Genomic DNA, 19905 nt, shown 5'->3' with positions numbered 1-19905 from the left:
GTTTTTAAGCGACATATACAACTTTACATACTCATGATATATAATAAAATTTATCCAGATATACCGTAAGTCGTAAATTAACATTATAATTTCAGATTGATTGTCTAAATAAAAGTAATCACTTCTTATTCTAAACATAATATGTCTATGCTTCTTATAAACCTCTTTATTGTCATAATTTGATTAAAAAAATTCCCGTGTGTTGGAAAAGGCAGCACGCTTTATTGCACGTTGAGCACAAAAGTTGAACTGCGTACATTATAAAACGGGACGATGTATAATATACCCTCAGTTCTTTCCTTTAAAAATTTCCTTCTTTTCGTAGAAATAAAAACGGAACAACACGCCGCTCCACCTTGTTCATTACAAAACCTCCACAAATCTCGTTGGACACGCGTGTGGAGGATACTTTTTTTATAAGCATATCGCGTGATGAAATTTTAAGCAGCATGTATGAGGCTCATAAATACAATTTTTACAAAGTTTCATGAAACATTAAGAGTCTCCTTTATTTCTCCCTGGAAAGAGCTAACTCCGTAGCGCCGCGCCGCTTAAACTACGTAACCGCGCGGAGCTTCCAGGCGAGCGGAAGGTATCAGCGCGGCTTATTCCCGAGGCAGATATAAATTCATATGGATGACGAAGTGGGGGCCCATTAGTCGCAGCCTAACGCGGGATCTAACCGAAAGCCGGCGCGAATCTTTTCATTTGCATGTTTACGGTGGCTCGGTATTTTATTGTCCGACAAAAGTTTGCGGCGCGACCACCCAGGGAAACGGCGGCGGCGCGCGGCGGCGGGCGCCGAGGGGCGGACGGGGAGATATAGAGAAGCATTTATTATCGTCTGACACGAGACAAACGAGTAGTTGATTACAGGCATATTGTCAGCGGTGTCCCACGGACCAAGCGAATTCCATAGAAACGGCATCCGACCGCCGCCGCCACCGCCGCCGCCGTCGCGTAATATGCGTGAGTTTAAATGTTTCCCCTATAATCTACGTAGACAAATTGTGATACATGTGCCTCAGAATATGCATAATCTCAATATTAATCATGCGTTTTTTTAACAATTCGAAACTTGTTTCCTCTTCTTTTTACTTTAAAAAGAACTTTAGTCAATTTAATTACTGAGATATTTAACGTTGAACATTAAAAAGTTGCCACGAAATGAAATGCATCCAAATTTACCGCAGAAAATCGACTACAAACACTCTAAAATCTGAGATATGTATGTAATAAAATTTATAACATGATCTTTTATCGATTACAATAATAGGATATTATGTTATTCTATTTTTCGCATCCCTTTTTTTTTAAATATATTCAGAATAAGAGTTTTTAACATTTAATATGAGCTCCTCTTAAAAAGCTTTACCGAAGAATCTCCGAAGAATCTATAAGCCACGTTAAACGCCCACGTAATTGCTTGTCAATACTGTAACGTCACAACAGCACAATGACGTGTCCGACGATACGTGGAGTTGACATCGTCATGCAGCAGATTAAAATGTTACTATAAAACGTTACGGAGCATAAATTCCTGTGGATATTACAAATTTTTCACACAAAGGAAAATCTGCAATAAGAATTTTGATAATACGCGTTTCAGTCAGTGCATTACAATACCCTATGCCCTATAATATATTATCTTATACACAAAATGTAGCTCAAATTATATTATTATAAGAAAACAGACAAATTCGCACATAATGTAAAGTTATTTTCCAAATATTATCACGTCACGAAGCACAAAAACCGAATCCTACCGACCAACCGACTAATTATAAAATTCAGCAGCCTCAACGCGGCCGGATTGTTTTCCATTGGCCTTTATTATCTATCTTATCAACTATACGATCTAGAAAATTCGGCGGCATCTGGAATCCCGAAAAAAAGGTGATGAGAGGCGCTGTTCGAAAGGACTCGGGAGGAAGGAGAGGAGCGCGGTTCACGCAATCCGAGGCACGCACGGGGTTCATTTAGGAAGGTGCAATCTCGTGGACCAATCGCGTCCTCCGATTCTCTCCTCCGCGTCCCGTAAGCACTTGGAAAAAATTCTAGCGGGGGTTTCCGTATGACCCTATGCAGAGAAATTCGATGGAAGAAAAAGGTGGTATATAGGATGCGGCTCCCCCCAGATCGGTTATCGATCGGTTCGATCTTCCGAATGCCGGCTATCGATCGGATCGATCCACCTGGTCGTGTTGCGGGATCGGGGAAAAAGTCCGACGCTTCGACCCTTCGAGGATGAAATGAGCTCCGCTTTTGTGCGCGCGGCCACATCGTGGCCGTTACTTCCTTTACCACTTCGTGTTTCTTCCCGTCCGATTATCGATATACTCCTCGCGAGTTAAATAACCTTCTAAATGAGGAGTTTCGTGCCTCGGCCATACACTCCATCTTCCGTTTCCCTGCCTCACCTGACGTTTATCCCTGATAAACTCACGGAAGTTACGGTATTAGCATTTTAATTTTACAACGGAGTAATATCGCGACGGCAACGAGACCGAAAGTGTTGTTTGTAAAATTTTTAAAGATACTATACATTTGTTACACTCGTTAAATTGTTACATCGTTAACGCATAAATATTAAACTGTCTTTCTAAAGTTTTCATCTTCTCGCGATTTTAAACATTCTCACAAAAGATCCTGCAAAACAAAGTTACGATGGCTGTACTCTCACTATTCTCTTTACTATGCACTAATTATTTACTAATTTAAGCTATGCAATTAATAAGATGAAAATTATCTCTCTTCACCACTCAAATTTTCATCCTTATTACAATTGGCAGTGATATGCATACTGCATATGCATATGCGCAGCGAGAACCCTATCCGAAGGAGGAATCAGTTTCAATATTGCGAGACCGAATTAAAGCAGCCCTGACGAGATCAACATCAACCGCATCATCCTGCACATTTAATTAGCTAAAATTTCGTCGTGTTAAAATGCTCACGATTTTCGCTCTACCATTACATATGTATACACATGCGCACATTATCAAATATTTGTGTCTTCATATACACATAGAACTGACGAGCATAAATTGTGTTATTATTATTACAGCGTCTTTCGCAATGTCTTCCAGGTTGATACACGGTCTTCTCATGTGGAGAGAAACGTGTGTATTTATCAACGTTTAACATAGAATGTCGATTCGAGAGCGATGATACGACGGCAAGGACGGTCGGCTATTATCAGCGCCCGTGGCCGGGCAGGATTGGTAACCGCGATAAAAAACACCCGAGACAACGGTCTGGATTATTTACTCATCCGATCCGTATTCGTCCCCGTATAAAATCGCGCTTACGTCGCCGTTTCGTCGGTCACATTGTGTGAAAAAATGAATCTTATTTTCCGCCTAATAGCTGGACAGAGAGAAAAGCGAGCGAGACACGCCCTGGTCACCGTTATGGCGATATAATGCACAGAGACGCCATGGACTTTTTATGACGGAGCGTGCGAAATTTATGTGCAATATGTGGCGCATCGTCTCTCGCTCCTCGCTCTCTCTCCGGCCCGAGAGAGAGAGAGGAGAAAAAAAATCGCTCTTTCGCGCGCGAGAACTATACGTCGACAAGAACATTCGAGGGGAGAGAAAAAAAAGATGGAACAGGACCGAAATATTACAACTGACGAGATTTATGCGACGGTAAATAAATTCGCGAAAGCGCGCGTTGTATACCTAATTGGATCCTTCCCGCATAGCCATGTCAAATAACTTCGATTTTCGTCGATAACTCGCGCGTAACGAGCCTCGAACCCCGGGCCGTTCCGCCAAAATGTTTTTATCTCATCTTTTGCCTCTGATTTAGATACTGTCGGCCGTTTATAATATCGAACGCTCTCGCGAGAAAGATTCTAATAAGCGAAAAAAAAGATGAGATGAAAATTAATGTTCGTTGCAATCCCAAAGATATGATCGTAACCGAATATTGTTTGTAACTACATATAGTATTTATATATATTTGGATTGCACGTATTTATTGAAACGTAAGGATTTTTATATACAAACGAGATAATCACTAATAATAACGTTAAAAATACTAATATTAATATTAATAAGCTCTCTTGTAAAAATACGTATATAAATATTTTCAATATAAAGTATAATGCAATCCATGTGTGTAACGTAAATATTATATATAAATTAAAATACATATTTAATTTATATAATATAATGTACGGATAATAAATGCCACGGGAATAAAAGGATTATTATGTAATAATAATAAAGATCAAATATGGAAGAACTTTGATATCCGCGCCGATATCCCCAACAAAAGTCGAAAATCCAGATTCTAAAGACAAAGCCTAAGTGCTCTTTTGCGAGCACGATCTCGCAACACCGTCTGCATGTAGAAACAGCTATTTGCACATTCAACGAACTTACGTGCGCTCAACGTATGCGTTGCGTGAAGCAGCCGTGAAAAAATATCACCGTAACGTTTTTACTCCGAGCGGAGAAAATTTCTAGAAACATTCGTACACGCAGTTTTACTTTGAATCCTTTAATTCCACGAAGTGCACCGAGAGAGAACCCTCGGCCTGAAAATTTCAGAATTAATTCTTCCCACCGCGAATAAGGGGTATCAGAAAATGCACTTCGCGCGCGGAACGGAAGGCGGGGGAAGAACAACAATTTTTGTGGACTTTAAGACGTCCACTCCACCAAGGCCCCTTTGAGACTCGGGAAATTCGTTCTTTTGTCGAAGGAAATGCGAGTCATTTTTGCAACTGGAAACGTACGCAAAAGAAACTTCGCATCGCTATATTGACTCGTAGAGAGAGCGGGCGTCTCTCGCCCTTTCTCTCTCCTATTTCCGCCGGTTCTCTCCCGCTAGAGCGGTTCTGAGGACTGGGATTGCGAGTCAGCTGTCATTTCCCAAGCAGAACAAACAGCCGTAGCGACCGTCATGACCTCCCCTAAACCCATTCACCGATAGTTAATTCCAGGGGTGCGGAATATTTACCGGGCTACTAGCTACCGCCGATTTACTTCGCGGCCTTTCTTCGTAATGCGAACGGCCGATACGCCGTGAATACCGATCCGTGGCGAATTGATCGTCCGTAACTGCATTTGGATACAAAATTGAGGAAGATTATCGCGCGGCGAAATGCAGGACGGGAGAGCGGAGTTTTTAATCGTTAAAAAGAGCTTGATCGGTTGATAATGAACAGCATACGATATATATTTCGTGAGATTTCTTTTTATCGAATCTTAACCAGCAAAATGTCTGACTTAAATATTTATCTCCTTTTCTCGCGAACGTTTCCCTTTCTTTTTGCAAGGATCGGAAAAGGATTATGTTCACTTAAATAGTCAATGGAATATTATTTAAATGTCAAATGCAGTATACGGACGAAGATAGTTCATCAAGCAAGTTACCGACAAGAGTGAATGTTTGTAGATTACATAGCGAAAGATCACGCATCACCGGTTACAGGTTTACATAAAAAAGTGTAAAAAAAATATGCACGTAATATAGCTCGAAATTGCGTGGGCGAATATGCATATTCTATATATGAAGTTTGGAGCGAATACGTCATACATTACTTGAATATGCGAGCTTTGAACGGGGCTCTCCTCTCACACGTTATATATGCATATTCGACATTTCTGCGGTTACGGGGCGTATGTACCCCGCGACTATTATACATGCAGTTTATACGTAACATTCTCCTCCGAACGTAGAAAAATACGATCGACGTCTCGTTTAACGGCGGAGATTTGTCGAAATGGTATGTTTTATTTCAAGCCGCGGCGTTTATACACCGATCCCAATGTTTATCGAGCAAAAAGGTGCATTACGGAATAACGTGCCGCGAATAAATTGCCGCGGAAATATTTTCGTACCGTGTTTGCCCTCGTTTACCTGATATGTGTTTGCGAATTTACTCCGAATTCCTTTTACGTGGATACTTTCTCAATCGATTGCTGGTTTTTAACGTTTTTCGACCCGCGTCTGGCGCATAGGCCTAAATTAACTCGCGTCCGTGCCTGGCTCACATTCCACTATATTATCGAATCGAAAAACAAATTTGCTATTCGAGAATTTCAATAGCCATCTTAACAGAGTCGTGAATTTCGTGAGTTTGATATTTATATTGATGCTCATTTTACAAACATTGCGAAAGACATCTGCAAATTAAGTTTAACAACGTCAAGGCAAAGCAAATTAAAATGAGATGCAAAGATCAGAGGCAAGTATAATTGTTTAATTCTTTTATATTCCTCATACATTTGTTTTACTGTGCAATTATAACTTAAATTTATCCCCTTAATATTTCTTCAAAATTTTTTCTTAATTTTTCTTAAAAGTTGCACATCTCAAATGCAATCTACATTTTTTCTCATTTACGAATTGTTAGGTCAACGATACAAATTTCTTGTTACGTTGCAGACTACTGCGAGGGAGTGACGATAAATAATAATGCAAAAGCGAGTTATTATTTATAAATAGAGACATTGTAATGTCGCTGCCGCGTCGTCCGCGTCGCGGTTATCCTACTAATTCCTTAATTATGCGCCAAGATAGAGACGCGTTGTATAAATTGGCGTTGGCGTTAAGAGCCCAATAGAGGATAATTTACGCCTGGGCGAGCGGGTATTTTATTTCACGCGGCTCCGTCGGTGAAAACGATGCTGGAACGATCAGCGGAATAAATTAAACGTTTTAAAATTAACAAGTCGGCGATAAAACCCTCCTCCCCCCTTCCTAGCTTGGGAAAACAAAATATTTACGCGCACGAGCGCGCGCATGGGTCCTGCGTCGAAATTCGGTATTCTAAACGGGTTTGAGAAACGTCAGATCGGACGCCAGATAAAACACCGCGCGTCGGTCAGCATCAGCCGGTTTAAAGCCGAATCGGCGAGTAATACGGCGAGTCACGCTGCCCGCGAGAAGCGCCGCGAGAATAGCTAGATTCGCGATTCGAAAACCGGTTTTTATCGAGGTGTAACGGCATCCTTAACAATCCATTCGCATGGAAATGTTTTACCCAGCCAGATTTGGGAGGATACCGGTATTGACGGCCCAATAACGGCGAGTATCCTCTTTCTCGGCGCGCGTACCTGTCGGATAATTAACCCCGGTAACCTGACGTGGCTTCGATGTAACGTATCGATCATAACGTATCTGGCGAAATTTTTTTACCTCGATATCGCGAGAAGGACAGGAACTTAATTAAAGGTTGTGTATCAACGCGCGCCCGCGCCCGCGCACGTGTGCGTAATATTTTTGCTTTAGCTTCACGATTCATCGCTCGCGTGTAGCGTTAAAGGATAAAGTCGATTACAAGTCATTGCTATTATTATCACTCGAGCTCGTATATCTAAAAAATCAACCTTGTTAACCGATTGACGGGCGGAATCGGCCGGCTTTCTTCGCCGGATACTTTATTTACTTCACGCTCGTCTCGTATCTTAAAAGTAACAATCTCGTGGCAACCGTATCCCCCTGTCACAGAAACGACGGCTTCGGGTTCTTGCCGCACGGGTGCCCCGGGGTCCCTTGGGTGGGCCCACGGATACGTGGCGAGGAGAATGGAATGAGGAGCATTGTGCATCGCAAATGTGTGCCATCATCGAACGACCACGAGCTTTTGAGCGTCGGACCCGATTTCATAACGTCGAGCGAAAGTTTCCGCTCGTCAGACCGTACTTCGCGTATACGGGACTTCTCTCGTTTTTTCGAGATAGAATAAACCAAATCGAACAGGTAACTCTACATATAACTGCGTTACGTCAAATTTTAAACTTTGACTTTACTTCCATTTTTTTTTCTTGTATTACTTAGCTAACAATATTGAATAATATGACAAATTAACGATAAAACAAACTGAAAAAATACACTATGTATGCATATACATATAAAATATAATATAATATAAAATATACAATATAGTAAAATATAAGTTATGTATATAATATATAATATAATATAAAATAATAGATGAGATTCTCTCGTATAAAATTCTATAGATTTAGTTAAATAAGTAAATACATTTAAGCACGTTTATTTATGGCAACTGAATATCGAAAGCGAATTAAGCAATCATGATGTTCGACCAGTATCGTGCGGTAAAAGATGACAATAAGATGCTGATGGCATCATTATATGGAGAAGAGTTTTGGAGGACCGTAGTTATTCCGTGAGGTAACGGCTTAAATCACTTCGACGAGCAACTTTCTAGAGAACAGAGATACGCTTCATCGACTAGGGGGATCGCAAAATGTCTCTAAACACCGTCGTCGTCGCCGAGGGCCCGGTTGTCTGGCTTTTATGAAATTCAAATTTCCACCATGAAGAAGAGAGAATCCGCGCGACTTCGCCGACGCGCTATCGGCCAGAGCTGCACACTCCCGTGGGAAAAGCGCTCGTTATTATTTACATCCGATCGGGAGACAGACGTAAAACGCGTGGCAGCCTGTAATCAGCGACGTATTATACTTACCCCCGCTAGATCGAAAATTGCACGCGATCCAGCGCGGCACCGTGCGCGGATCCGATGAGCTTTATCGCAAAGCTCGATAGAGGCCCGCGTACAATCTCGCGAGCCGTAATGAGCACTTGCGGCAATTCCGCCGCGGATGAATTATCGAATGATCCAGGGGACTTTTTATCGCGAAAGATTCTTCCGCGACGGTGCAATCTTTCCTCTTTCGGCGCTCCTCTTGAGATTCCCGAAAGGTCACTCATAAATTAATCTTTCCATTCCCACTAGATATCAATCTATCAGTTCAAATTATTTTCGACGTACTGATCGAATATCTATCTCTTAGCTACAGTAATTTTTAAAACGTACTACTTTACGTTTTGATATAATAATCAATTTCTCTCTAATATATTTCTACGAAAAGATAAGTTTTAAAATTAATCCGGTTACTTAATACGAGCCAAAAACTATACATCTGTGTTCTTTAGTTAGAAATTCAGAAATAGGTGTAATAAAGACTTCTCGGATTTAGATTAGAGCCGTTTCGAAAAAATCCTGTTTTAGATATCTTTATTGAACATCTCGGCTTTTTTTTATCGCGGTACAATCTCGAACTCGCACGATCCGGATTCATAATTGGATTCCCACGATATAAATCTTCTCTTTCGGCTCCTGGATATAATAAATTCGAACTTATTAAGGGATGATTTTGATTGAAACTCAGTGGGATGTTTTATATAACTGCGCAATATAACTGCCGTCTCTTTCTCGGCGAGCCACTGACCGATTCGTCGCAGATACGCCATGACAAGACGGCGCATTGAAAAGCGGAAGGGTTTTCTTTTTCTTTTTTCTTAAGTCGCGTTCCTTCCAGTCTTATATGATTTTTTTTTATATTGCGAGTATTTCCATCGCAGTGGGGGTGTCCAGTTCCGTGGTCGTTCACAATGAATGCTAAATTCAACATCGTTCCCCTTTGCCGCGCGACGTCTTCGGTGATTTGGAGACCGTGCCGTGGAGGAGATAGCCAGATACGTGTGCATAAAGCAGGAGGAATCGCCAACAATGAGCTAACAATGAGGCATCGTGCACCCCGCTGCCTGTCAACCGCCAGACTTCTCTCCGTTTTGTGGGGAACCCATTTATATATTTTCCTAACATACCTGACTCCGTGCGGTCAGAGTTTCTCAAGCTCGTGTCCCCACTCGACTGGAGAGAAGCCCATAACTCTCTATCATGCACGTATTTCACGAAACGTGAAGATTCCGCCTTTCCAACGAAATCCGGATTATATCAAGTATTTCGCGATCTTGCTGTTACCCCAATTTACGCTAATAAATTTTAAAAAAGATTTTAATCTAAAAATCCATATTGTGATAATTATTAATATATTTTAGTTTATAATTAAAATATTAATTAAAAATTATTTTCAGAAATATCAAGTTCGCGTATACGAAACAATCTCGCACGAATGAATTTAATCAGTGGAGATTTTATCTCTTTACGTTTTTTCATTTCAAAATTACGGAACAAATAGAAGTATCAGATTTAAAAAGTATATTAATTGCGCGGTTACGCAATCCGCAATCCTATTACCAAGAGGAGAGAAAGCCGCCTGTCATCTCCATCACCGCACCGACGAAAATGAGCATCCCTGGGAATGTTTCTTGAGCGGTACAATACGGAATAATAGGATTATATAAACAACGGCAACAAGGTATTGTGGCTAGGTAGGTAGATAGGTGGGTAGAAAGGTAGATAGGTAGGTAGGTAGGTAGATAGGTACCGGTAGGGTAGGGAGAAGATGGTTGCCTTAGGTGCCAGACCGGAGGTGCAGTTGGCCAGGAGACATTTGCCAGATTGCATTCCGTATTGAGCTGATACTTTGTGGATTTCGGACAATAAAACCGCTACCAACACCGACGCGCTCGTTGTGTTGCCACGGCGCGGCGGTGTTGGTCGACCCTCCGCCGCGCCGTGCGGTCGCTTTCATTCGGCGTAGCGCGACACGACGTTCCCTTCAACACGCGGGGCACCACCAACACTATATTACCGGGAACCACCGCGCAACCCCTCGGGAGGATTCCACGGTGGCTGCGCGTCTCTCGCGGGCACCACCCCAGCCAGTCAATAGCCGGTGCATTGTCAAAATATTGGCGGCGATCAGATCGCACGGTCCATTGTGCCTGCCGTCTCATGCTTTCGGGCTGACTTCTTCTATAAAGGCGGGACCGGCCGCACAATTTTCCCGAGGAGACTCTCCTACGAGACCGGCTGCGCGCTACACGACCGCGGCTTTTCGTGGTCTGCGGTCTGCGGCCTCCCGGTATCTCCTACCGCATTGCGTAGCCGAGGGCACGTGACCCTTTTTTTCTTTTAAACCGCGCGAACTCCTCATGCCCGCGAGGTTCGTCGACGCGCGGACCTTACAACGTTGGTAACTCGACGTACTTACTGTTTGTCCATTCGCGATAAGCACCGCGCACCGCAGTAATCGCGAAGCTTTCCGCCTGCGCTAAATATTATGGCAAACACAAGGATACACACGAGAACTGGAAACAATAGGAGGAAAGTCGAGTGTATTACAGTTTTGTATCGTACCTTTGTAAATGCTACAACTGCAAATGGTTTCCAAAATATCGATTTCTCTCTCCGAGATACAAGGGAAATTTTTAAATACAAAGTTTCATAAAATTTACATTTGTCGCGTCATGTAACTCAAGATGTAGAAAAATTTCAAAAATTACATTTAGATCTCTACGATGATCTAAATATGAAAGTTATACTTTGATTTATACGTCCATTTCGTATAGAACTTTTCTTTTTAAATAAACAAATGTCGCAGAAAAAAATGCGAAATGTTTTATTTCAAAAACATATATGTCCAATCATGCGAAAAATAAATATCGAAATAAAAAATAGTACAAATAGACTACTCGCAAACAACGCAGAGATCTACAAATTGAAAACACAAGGCGATTCGTCAACCTGGATCAATGTATATATACAAATATTAGGCTAGCATTTACGAAATTTTTGCTCTGTCAACGATGTCGTTGCTTTTTCGATCAAGATAATCGTCAATATCGCGCTCTTGGAAGCTTTGATATGCACTGTAAATAGTCCTGTTTTATTGACCCGTGGATTGTATCTCACCATAGAAGAACTATGGTTTATCAATCAAACGCACGTCAATATTTATTTAACGCCTACATACCTTCGCCCAAATGCAGCTACAAACGTAACTTTCGTTCAATATTTAAAAAAATAAGAGAATGTTACAAGCGATAGATTATCCAAATAAAAAAGCATGTTAAAATAATTGTATAAATAAAAAACCACTCTAAAATTGGTGTATATATTGAAATCGAATAGTGAAAAAAAAACATGAAATTCTACACAGCGTCGAGCAAGTTATAGTAGAAATGTTATAGAGCAATAACTGACATTTATAAAATAGTATGTATGTATATAAATCTTTGAGGTAAGATTAAGGTAAGGTTATAAATGATATCCATATCTTGTTTGTATTACGCTATTCAACAGCATGGCGTAATAAAAATAAATAAATAACAAAAAATAATAATTTAATTAAGCTATACATAAAATAAATAGTAGACTAAAATAGATAAGAATGTCGATAAAATAATAATCATAGAGATGTAAAGAAGCCGTACAGATTTAAAAATAATTGTACAAACGCCTAAAATTTCGCACGACGAATTCCGTGCCACTTCCATCTTGAACGATCGAAAAATTGCCAAATCACGCATCGATTTTCCGTCACTTACCAGTTTCGTTATATCGCGCCGTTATCGCGGAGGTTCCGCACTCCTGAGAATCCAAACCGGGACTAGAAAATGAGCCGGTACGGCGCGGCGCGGCGCGTCGCTTCGCTTCGCGCTAAAAAAAAGAAGCGTAGGACCGCTTATCGTTGATCGTCGGAGTGACGTCCTCCGGCAAACCGCAAACTACCGGCCATAATCGCGACGCGGTAGGGGCAGTTTTGAAAAACGCAAAGCCGGCAAAGCCTGAGTACTCTATCTAGAATAGGCATTCCTTGAGCGTGGGGCCGGGATAATCACGCGCATCAATTACCCCGCGAATTATGATGCGCATCTGCGGCGGCGAACGATTTATGACGAAAATTGGATGTCCGTTTTATCTGCGAGTTATCTCGGCGCGGCCTCTCTTTTTTACGCGTAGACCTAACTCATCGCTTTTAACGGATATTCACTGCAAAAGTATCCGTACGCCCATCTCTCTTTCTCTCTCACGGGTCTCTCAGCGAGAGATTATCTCCGTATTTTCCGTCATCCTGTAATCGTGCGCATGTAGGTGAATAATGCTGCACGTAGAAAACCTGCAGTACGTATCGGTCAAAAGTCGTCTTAACTAACAATTGGAGTGGAATTAAAAACTGATCTGTCACACAATGAGTGCTGAAGAAGATTAAGACAAAAGATTTCCCAAGCACACGAAATTTCATCTTTTTCTTTTCTTTGCCAAATCCTTCATTACATTGTCACAGCACATTATTTAGTTAAAAAGATCTAAATAAACTCTACCGTTTCAATATTTAGTTTAAAATACGGTCATTTACAATATGAACCTTTTTGCAGTTAAATTATAATGTTTGTGCTATCCCATCCCATACAGAAAAATAAAGCAACTCTATTACATTACGATTGAGTATGTCATGAATTCGGGATACTCGGGATGCGAAGCTATTTTTAACGCGACTCTTGATTTACGCACGCCCATCTAAAAATCTCAGAAGCGACGACGCGACGTCTCGGAAGGCGGCAATTGCCTGCACGCGAAACGTCTTAATTATGTGAGAAGTAATCTCGCCCGGCGCCGCCGCCTCTCGGCGCTATGGCGGATTTAATAATCGTGAAATTACTTTTCGATCGCTTGCCGATTCGTGTCAGATTACGATCTCCGAGGCGCGGGCATGCTAAATACGCGTCCCAGAGATGTGAGGGCTCCCGTTTTTGCGGACTCATGCACGAACGCGGTCCGATAACGGGCGATGCATCACGCTGATCTCGGAGTGACGCAACGCTCGTATTAACGAGCCGTTTAATTGCCTTGGAGAGCCCATCGCGGTATCGTGTCTCACGCGCTGCTACACGTCCTTGGCCAGTCGCGAGGACAACTCCGGCGCGACAAACGCGGACCGATCCTTGGGTGCTAAGCGGCTTCGCTAAACGCTTCGTAGCGTTTGCCGAGAGAATTAGTCGCATTAAATGCGGTCTCTTAAGCTCTCATCTGCATGAACATCTGACATACGGCGGGCACAAGCGATGCTGCCCCATCTGCCGCCCTTTATACCCTATTCCTGTCCTTTAAATGCTCTCGAGTACGTGATCAGCCTAACGTCAGGGATGTAGCAGGCTAGCTTATGACGAATCTAGAAATCCTGCGAGTGGATATCCGACGTCCGTTCGCGCCGTACTTTTAACTTATGTTACAGTGTGCGAGAAGATTTAATTTGAAATTCTGGCATGACGCGGTCAAAAAGTAAGAAACATCGTTAGTTTGTGGGGGGACTCGCGCGGAGCCGACCCGGAAAATCAGCTTGAATTAGGCTAAAATATTTGTTCTCCCTCTCTAAAAAGGGGTGCCTGCCTTTATTTGGGCCCTAGACATTCGTCTGGGCGCGCAGTGTGACGGACGTGAAAGTATTTCCTCAATAAAAGTCGCCACACGCGCGGACGGCGGTATATTCCGCGGCACTCGTCCCGGCGTGTCCCTTTGTTCGTGGGAGATACGTATGAAGCGTGACAAAACGCGTGGACTTTCTTAAGTCCGCGCGTTCTGTCACGCGGGGAACATTTGGACCGACATTCGTGGCAAACGAGTCGTGACGACGCGCCGGCCGAGGGCCGGGACGTCCCCAATTCCTTCCTACCTTCAAAAGAATATTCACAATGGGGCATTCCGCGGGGCGAACCTTTATCTTTGGGATGTTCTCACCGTATGTGAGCCGCTGAATCACTCGGTCTACTTACGAAAGAGACACACGCGCCGCGATAATTCATTATCGCGGTCGCGGGCGTAACGGCGAACGATTCGTCTCCATAGCCCGGAACCGTGTCCCTTTGTCCCGAAAAGATGCGGCCAGATGATGTAACACCGGTGACAGTGTTGCAGTTAATCTCCGCGCAACGAAAGAGTGATGACCCCGCGACGTGTAATGATACCCGCCGCCCCTATGACAACCCGCAATCCCGCGAGCTTGTCCGCGGGATATTTGTATTATCCCAACGCGTATGAGATTCTTGGAAATTCGCGGAATATGTAGCGCGATGCTAATGAGCGCCGGCATTGTAATAATGGAATTGCGTAATACTGAAATAATAAATAACTAATGTATATGTACTACATCGCGGTTTATGCGATACACGAGAATGGGATTATATGCTGCGTACGCTTGTTTGAATTATGTGATTTAATCGTACTAATCACGTAGAACGTAGATTTGTTGAATATTTTAGAAATTATATACATACACGCCGATTGGGGATAATTCGGTAACGGGCAATCGTTCAGTTGGCTGATCGCCGATTAAATATTTCGGCGACACGATATGAATACAAAAGAGCCGGACAAATGTTCGGGCTAATTTCCGTTCGTGGCATAAGGTCGATGATACGGTCCTGGTCTGCGGTGCGGTGCCACACAACATTGAACAAGTACCAACCCTTCATAGTTCAAGCACGCCTCACCACAGTGGCCCCCTTTTTTTCCTCGACCCTTCAATTTAATCAGCTTCATTCAGTCTACCGCGAAACAACCTGCCACATGGTGGCCATTGTGGTGCACTGGATATTATTAACGGCACACATACACGCATACACACGCATACACGAACACCAAGTGCGGATCGTTTCGTCGTCTCTCGTTCGCTTTTTATACGACACAGCGCGCTATCACCACCGTGAATAAACACGGGGACCGCCATATGTACTCACGTGCTTTCTTTGTCGGTGTCGTTATTGTCATTTGTCACACGACCCGCTTTCGCGCCGCGCGCCCGCCAGCCTCACCAGAAATTCCGCGATGGAGAGAACGATGGTTTCCGCGCCGCGGCTCGGCTCCTCCGCCCGTTCTAGCGGCCGCGCATCGTTAATGCTCGCGGCGGTAATGTAAATTACGCCGAGTCTGGCGTTAACAGCACGAAAACTCGCGCAATCCTTGCCAATATGAGAAAATTTGATCGTTTTCTTGGCGTAAATATATATCCCGCGCGTACACGCTTCCTCTCCCCTCGCCATTCGTCTCAAAAGATACCGCCGCCACCTTGGCGCGGGGCCAAAGACGCGGATTCTCCCGACGCGCCCTTCGCCCAAAGTGGGACAGAACTCGGCGAAGTGCTCGTACTTCGATAAAACTTGCCTCACTTCGATAATGGATTTTCCCTGTGTCCCAGAAATTTCCGGGAAATAAATGCGCTGCATATTTAAATTATCCGTCTTCCGCTTCCCATCATTTAGCTTAGGCGACGTTTTCTTTCAGGCATTTAAGACACGGAGCAAAGTAAAACTGCGGTAGTTACAAGCTACCAGACTATTATCGATTGTTTGGATTCACGAAACTCCGATTGAGAATTTATTGCCCTTAACACTATGTTTCCAAGTAGCAACAGATTGCTTGCGTTTTTTTTTTTTTTTTTTTAGAAAATAATAAGTACAGTCTCTCGCAAACACGGTGGTTTCTGAAATGATTGATAGATGTGTACATTCTTTGTTCAATTTTCACAAAGTGTACGGTTTCAATAAAAGATAATACGAAAATAAACAGAAACATCGCTAGACGATTAAGGGATCCAGTTGAGTGTGCAGCTTATTTTAAAATTTTATTCACGCGAAGTGTCATTGAATATTAAAAATGCCCGATGATTGCGGACGCCAGCGCGCTGAATAAGACGCATAATGACGGGAATCTTGACGAGCCACCTTTACAGAGGCTTGATTGAACTCACGGCCGAATATTGAATTCGGTAGAATGCAGTGTTCAAAATCAACGAGTCTATCCGGCCCATTCGAGACGGACAGCGCCCGGTGATAATGACGGAGATGACTGTGGCAGTTTCGATGATTAACGACTATCGACCGCCGGTCGATTGAATTCGATTTGTCTTCCCGGACGCCTCAGGTAAAGCTATCCTTTAATCATTCCGGCGTTTCCGATCGGAGTAATGAGTTTACACGGCAATCGTCGGACTTTACGTGAAAGAGTAGCCTGCCTAACTTGATCGTGATCGATGAATCGCAGGCGTCTATAAAGATGTTACTGCGTTGCTCACGGAAAAAGCAAACGCCGCCGAGGCTGGTAATTTGTCCGTAATGCGCGGTCTTATCGCTTCCACGATAATCATACATTTTTATTACGTATGGAAACACGAGGGTGTCCGTAGAGAGGATAAATTTATCGGCGGCGATGACGATCTTAAAGTTTTGTAGCGCGCAATCGAGAAATTTTATCGCGGACGATTAAACAATACTTTTGCGCGTCGAAACTGAGATTTTTATTCCGCTGTCGCGTCGCACGTAAGTTTTCTTATGGCGTTTCGGTAAAAAAAAAAAGCGCAGATCGATCATTTTTACTACCGGTCATTGCCATCGCGAGTATCAATCAGTCACCGTGTGGGGACCTTATTGTACATGGTGGAAGTCGTTAAAAAAACGTAAAATTTATTTCACAATCGTCGGGCGTTCTCCATTACGGCCATTAACTTTCATGGGACGTAGTTCCGGAATGTTGATGCTAGATACATGTCGCCATGCACCTAGGAGGCAACTCTTGGCGTGTAGTCGAAACGGTACACGGCGACTCGAGACTGTAAGTACACACGATCGAGCATACTTCTTTCGTTCAATATAAATCAATTTAATGACGTATTCTAGTCCAACAAACTTGCATGTATAATTGTGCACCCATTTCTCTTCCTTCAAAAAAATATATAGACGATTTTGTCGTAACGGCAAATATTTTAATTTGACGTGTATATTTTTTATAAGTAGTTTAGCTATTAAAAACTAATTGAAGAAAACACAAAAAAATTTTGAGTACTTTTCAATTTACTCTTTCAATGTCTACATTATTAATTTATTTTAATATTTTTCTTTGCCTTATAAGAATATGCTTTTGCGTTTATAGTTCAATCCATTTATTTGTTTATTTTAATATTTACATTATTTATTTATTTCAAAATTTTCCCATTTCTATTTTATTTTAATATTTTTCTTTGCTTTATTGTTTAAACCATTTTTAAGTAATTCACTGATTAAACTTGCAATTTTGTAAGGGAGAATCAATCGGCGTAAAACAGCAAAATGCAGTTATTGTCAGTTTTTGAAACATGTATGTCATAACGTTTTCTCGGATCCCGATTTTTTCACGGGTCGGATATTGCATCTAGGATAGGAGAATCGATTAAGCGCCGATCCGATTCCCGAGGGGGAAAAAAAATGGTAATGTATTCCTGAAGGCGATTGGACGATGGCCCATATCTCCGGGGGTGAAAGTGTATTTCCGCGCGCAACAATCGGCCGTCTTTGGCCGGCGTTCCGAAAATAGCAGGATTCCGTCGAGTTTATAACTGCCATCGGATATAAACGGCGGGAGAATCGATCCGCCAGGTAAACACGTGCGCGCTCATATCCGGCCGAGTGTATCCTTCTAAATTCGGCTTTGTTATCGGCGGCAGGGCGCCGCGCCGCGCCAAGCCATATTGCAATATTCCGGGGCGGCGCGATAGGATAGGATCCGGCGGTCGGGCGTGGGCGCGATAAAAAAGATGGTAATGTATTCTAGAGAATGCAATAGCGTTCGCACACGTGCGGCGCATTAACTGCTTGAAGGACGCTTCTCCGCGAAGGAGAAAACGGTAGCCGGCGCGAGGCAGGCAGGTAAGGGTTTCGCGCCTTTCCCCTTCCTCCCCTTTTCGAAAGGCGGACGACATTTTTTGAAGAGTTCCGAAAGTTCTCTCTCTCGTCTTAGTGGCTGCAATGTCGACCGGAAGCGAGACGGGGAAACACGAGACAACGGGGGCTCGACGTGGAAGTTACTTTGACACGTTCCCCGCCGTCGCCGTTGTCGGTGGAGTTTCGCCTTAAAGAACTGCGGGATGTCGGTATACCCCGCGGCGTAACAACGGCTTCCCGCTTCGTTCTCTCTCTCTCTCTCTCTGCTTTATTCGGCCGAAACACTTTCGGAACACTTCAAAACTGCCGTTCCTACATATGTACGGGCGCGACTGCGATTCGGCGTCGCCCGACGTTTCGTGATGGATCGGGGCCAAGCCGATACGGGGGCCTATCGCACGGAATCAGGATCGATAGGAGAATCTTGGACCTTTATCGAATATCACAGGCCGATCGCGCCGTAGATTGGACGTAAAAATCTGAGGGCAAAACGCGATAGTTATTACGTGATCACTCGAATGAACGCATCGACCTCATTGTTAGGTAGAACGAGAAGTCGAGAAGCCCGAGTACAATGCGGGTTCGTAGTTAATACATAATTCGATTTGAAACGTAAAGCACCAAACCTGAAAAAGTTCACAATGCCTATAAATTTCTTACGAGTCAATGTAATTAATTAATCTCTATAAATTAATGGAACTTTTGCTTGAAAGAGTCGAGAGGTTGAGTGGGTACGCCGTTGTTGGAAACGCGCCAACAGTTTTATTAATTAAATTATCTAGAATTGCCACGTATACGTGCGTACGCGATGTGTGTCCGTAAATTTCCTTACTTCTCTCTCTCTCTCTCCTCTCTGTGAAACTATCACGAGCGAATTCACGATGATAGAGTGATCCGGGCGATCGTAAAACTTAATTTGTATAATGGACCGCATCTTTGGTAATGCCCCTATCATAGCACGCTCGCATTATTACGCGAATGGATAACGCAGGTACTTGACGGGAAATATCGTGATACGCTATATCGATTTCGCTGCATTTAGGGCTTTTTATCTTAATTACGCCGCAGACCCAATTCGCGGGTATATTATTAGCTCGTTAATACATTTTATAGGCGGCCACTAACAAGCCTTTGTCATTGCAAATGTGAATTTGCAGATTAAGCTTAATTAAAATCTCGCCCTGGGATCGTCACAATTATTTTCATAATCATTCCCGCCGTCGCTTTAATTACCGTATCGTGAACGTGCGCATTCGCATAGCGCGCGCAATACGCCGGAATGTAATTTTACTCGCGCGCGGCCGTCATCGAGAAATTTGCATTTTGCAGGCAGCAATTACGCGCGGTTTACAAAACACGAGCTATCGATCTCATCTTTGTTAGTTTCGGATTTTTTTTTTAGTGTTGCAGCATGAAACATTTTCAAAGTTACGTAAATCACGTTTCTCAAATAATTAATCTGAGTAAAGGCGCGAATCTGAAAAATTAGTGCAATATTATACACGCAGGCTTACTTTTAAAAATATACTC

This window comes from Temnothorax longispinosus, chromosome 4, assembly GCF_030848805.1.
Source record: "Temnothorax longispinosus isolate EJ_2023e chromosome 4, Tlon_JGU_v1, whole genome shotgun sequence".
NCBI classification, from domain to species: domain Eukaryota; kingdom Metazoa; phylum Arthropoda; class Insecta; order Hymenoptera; family Formicidae; genus Temnothorax; species Temnothorax longispinosus.
This window is presented reverse-complemented; position numbering follows the sequence as displayed.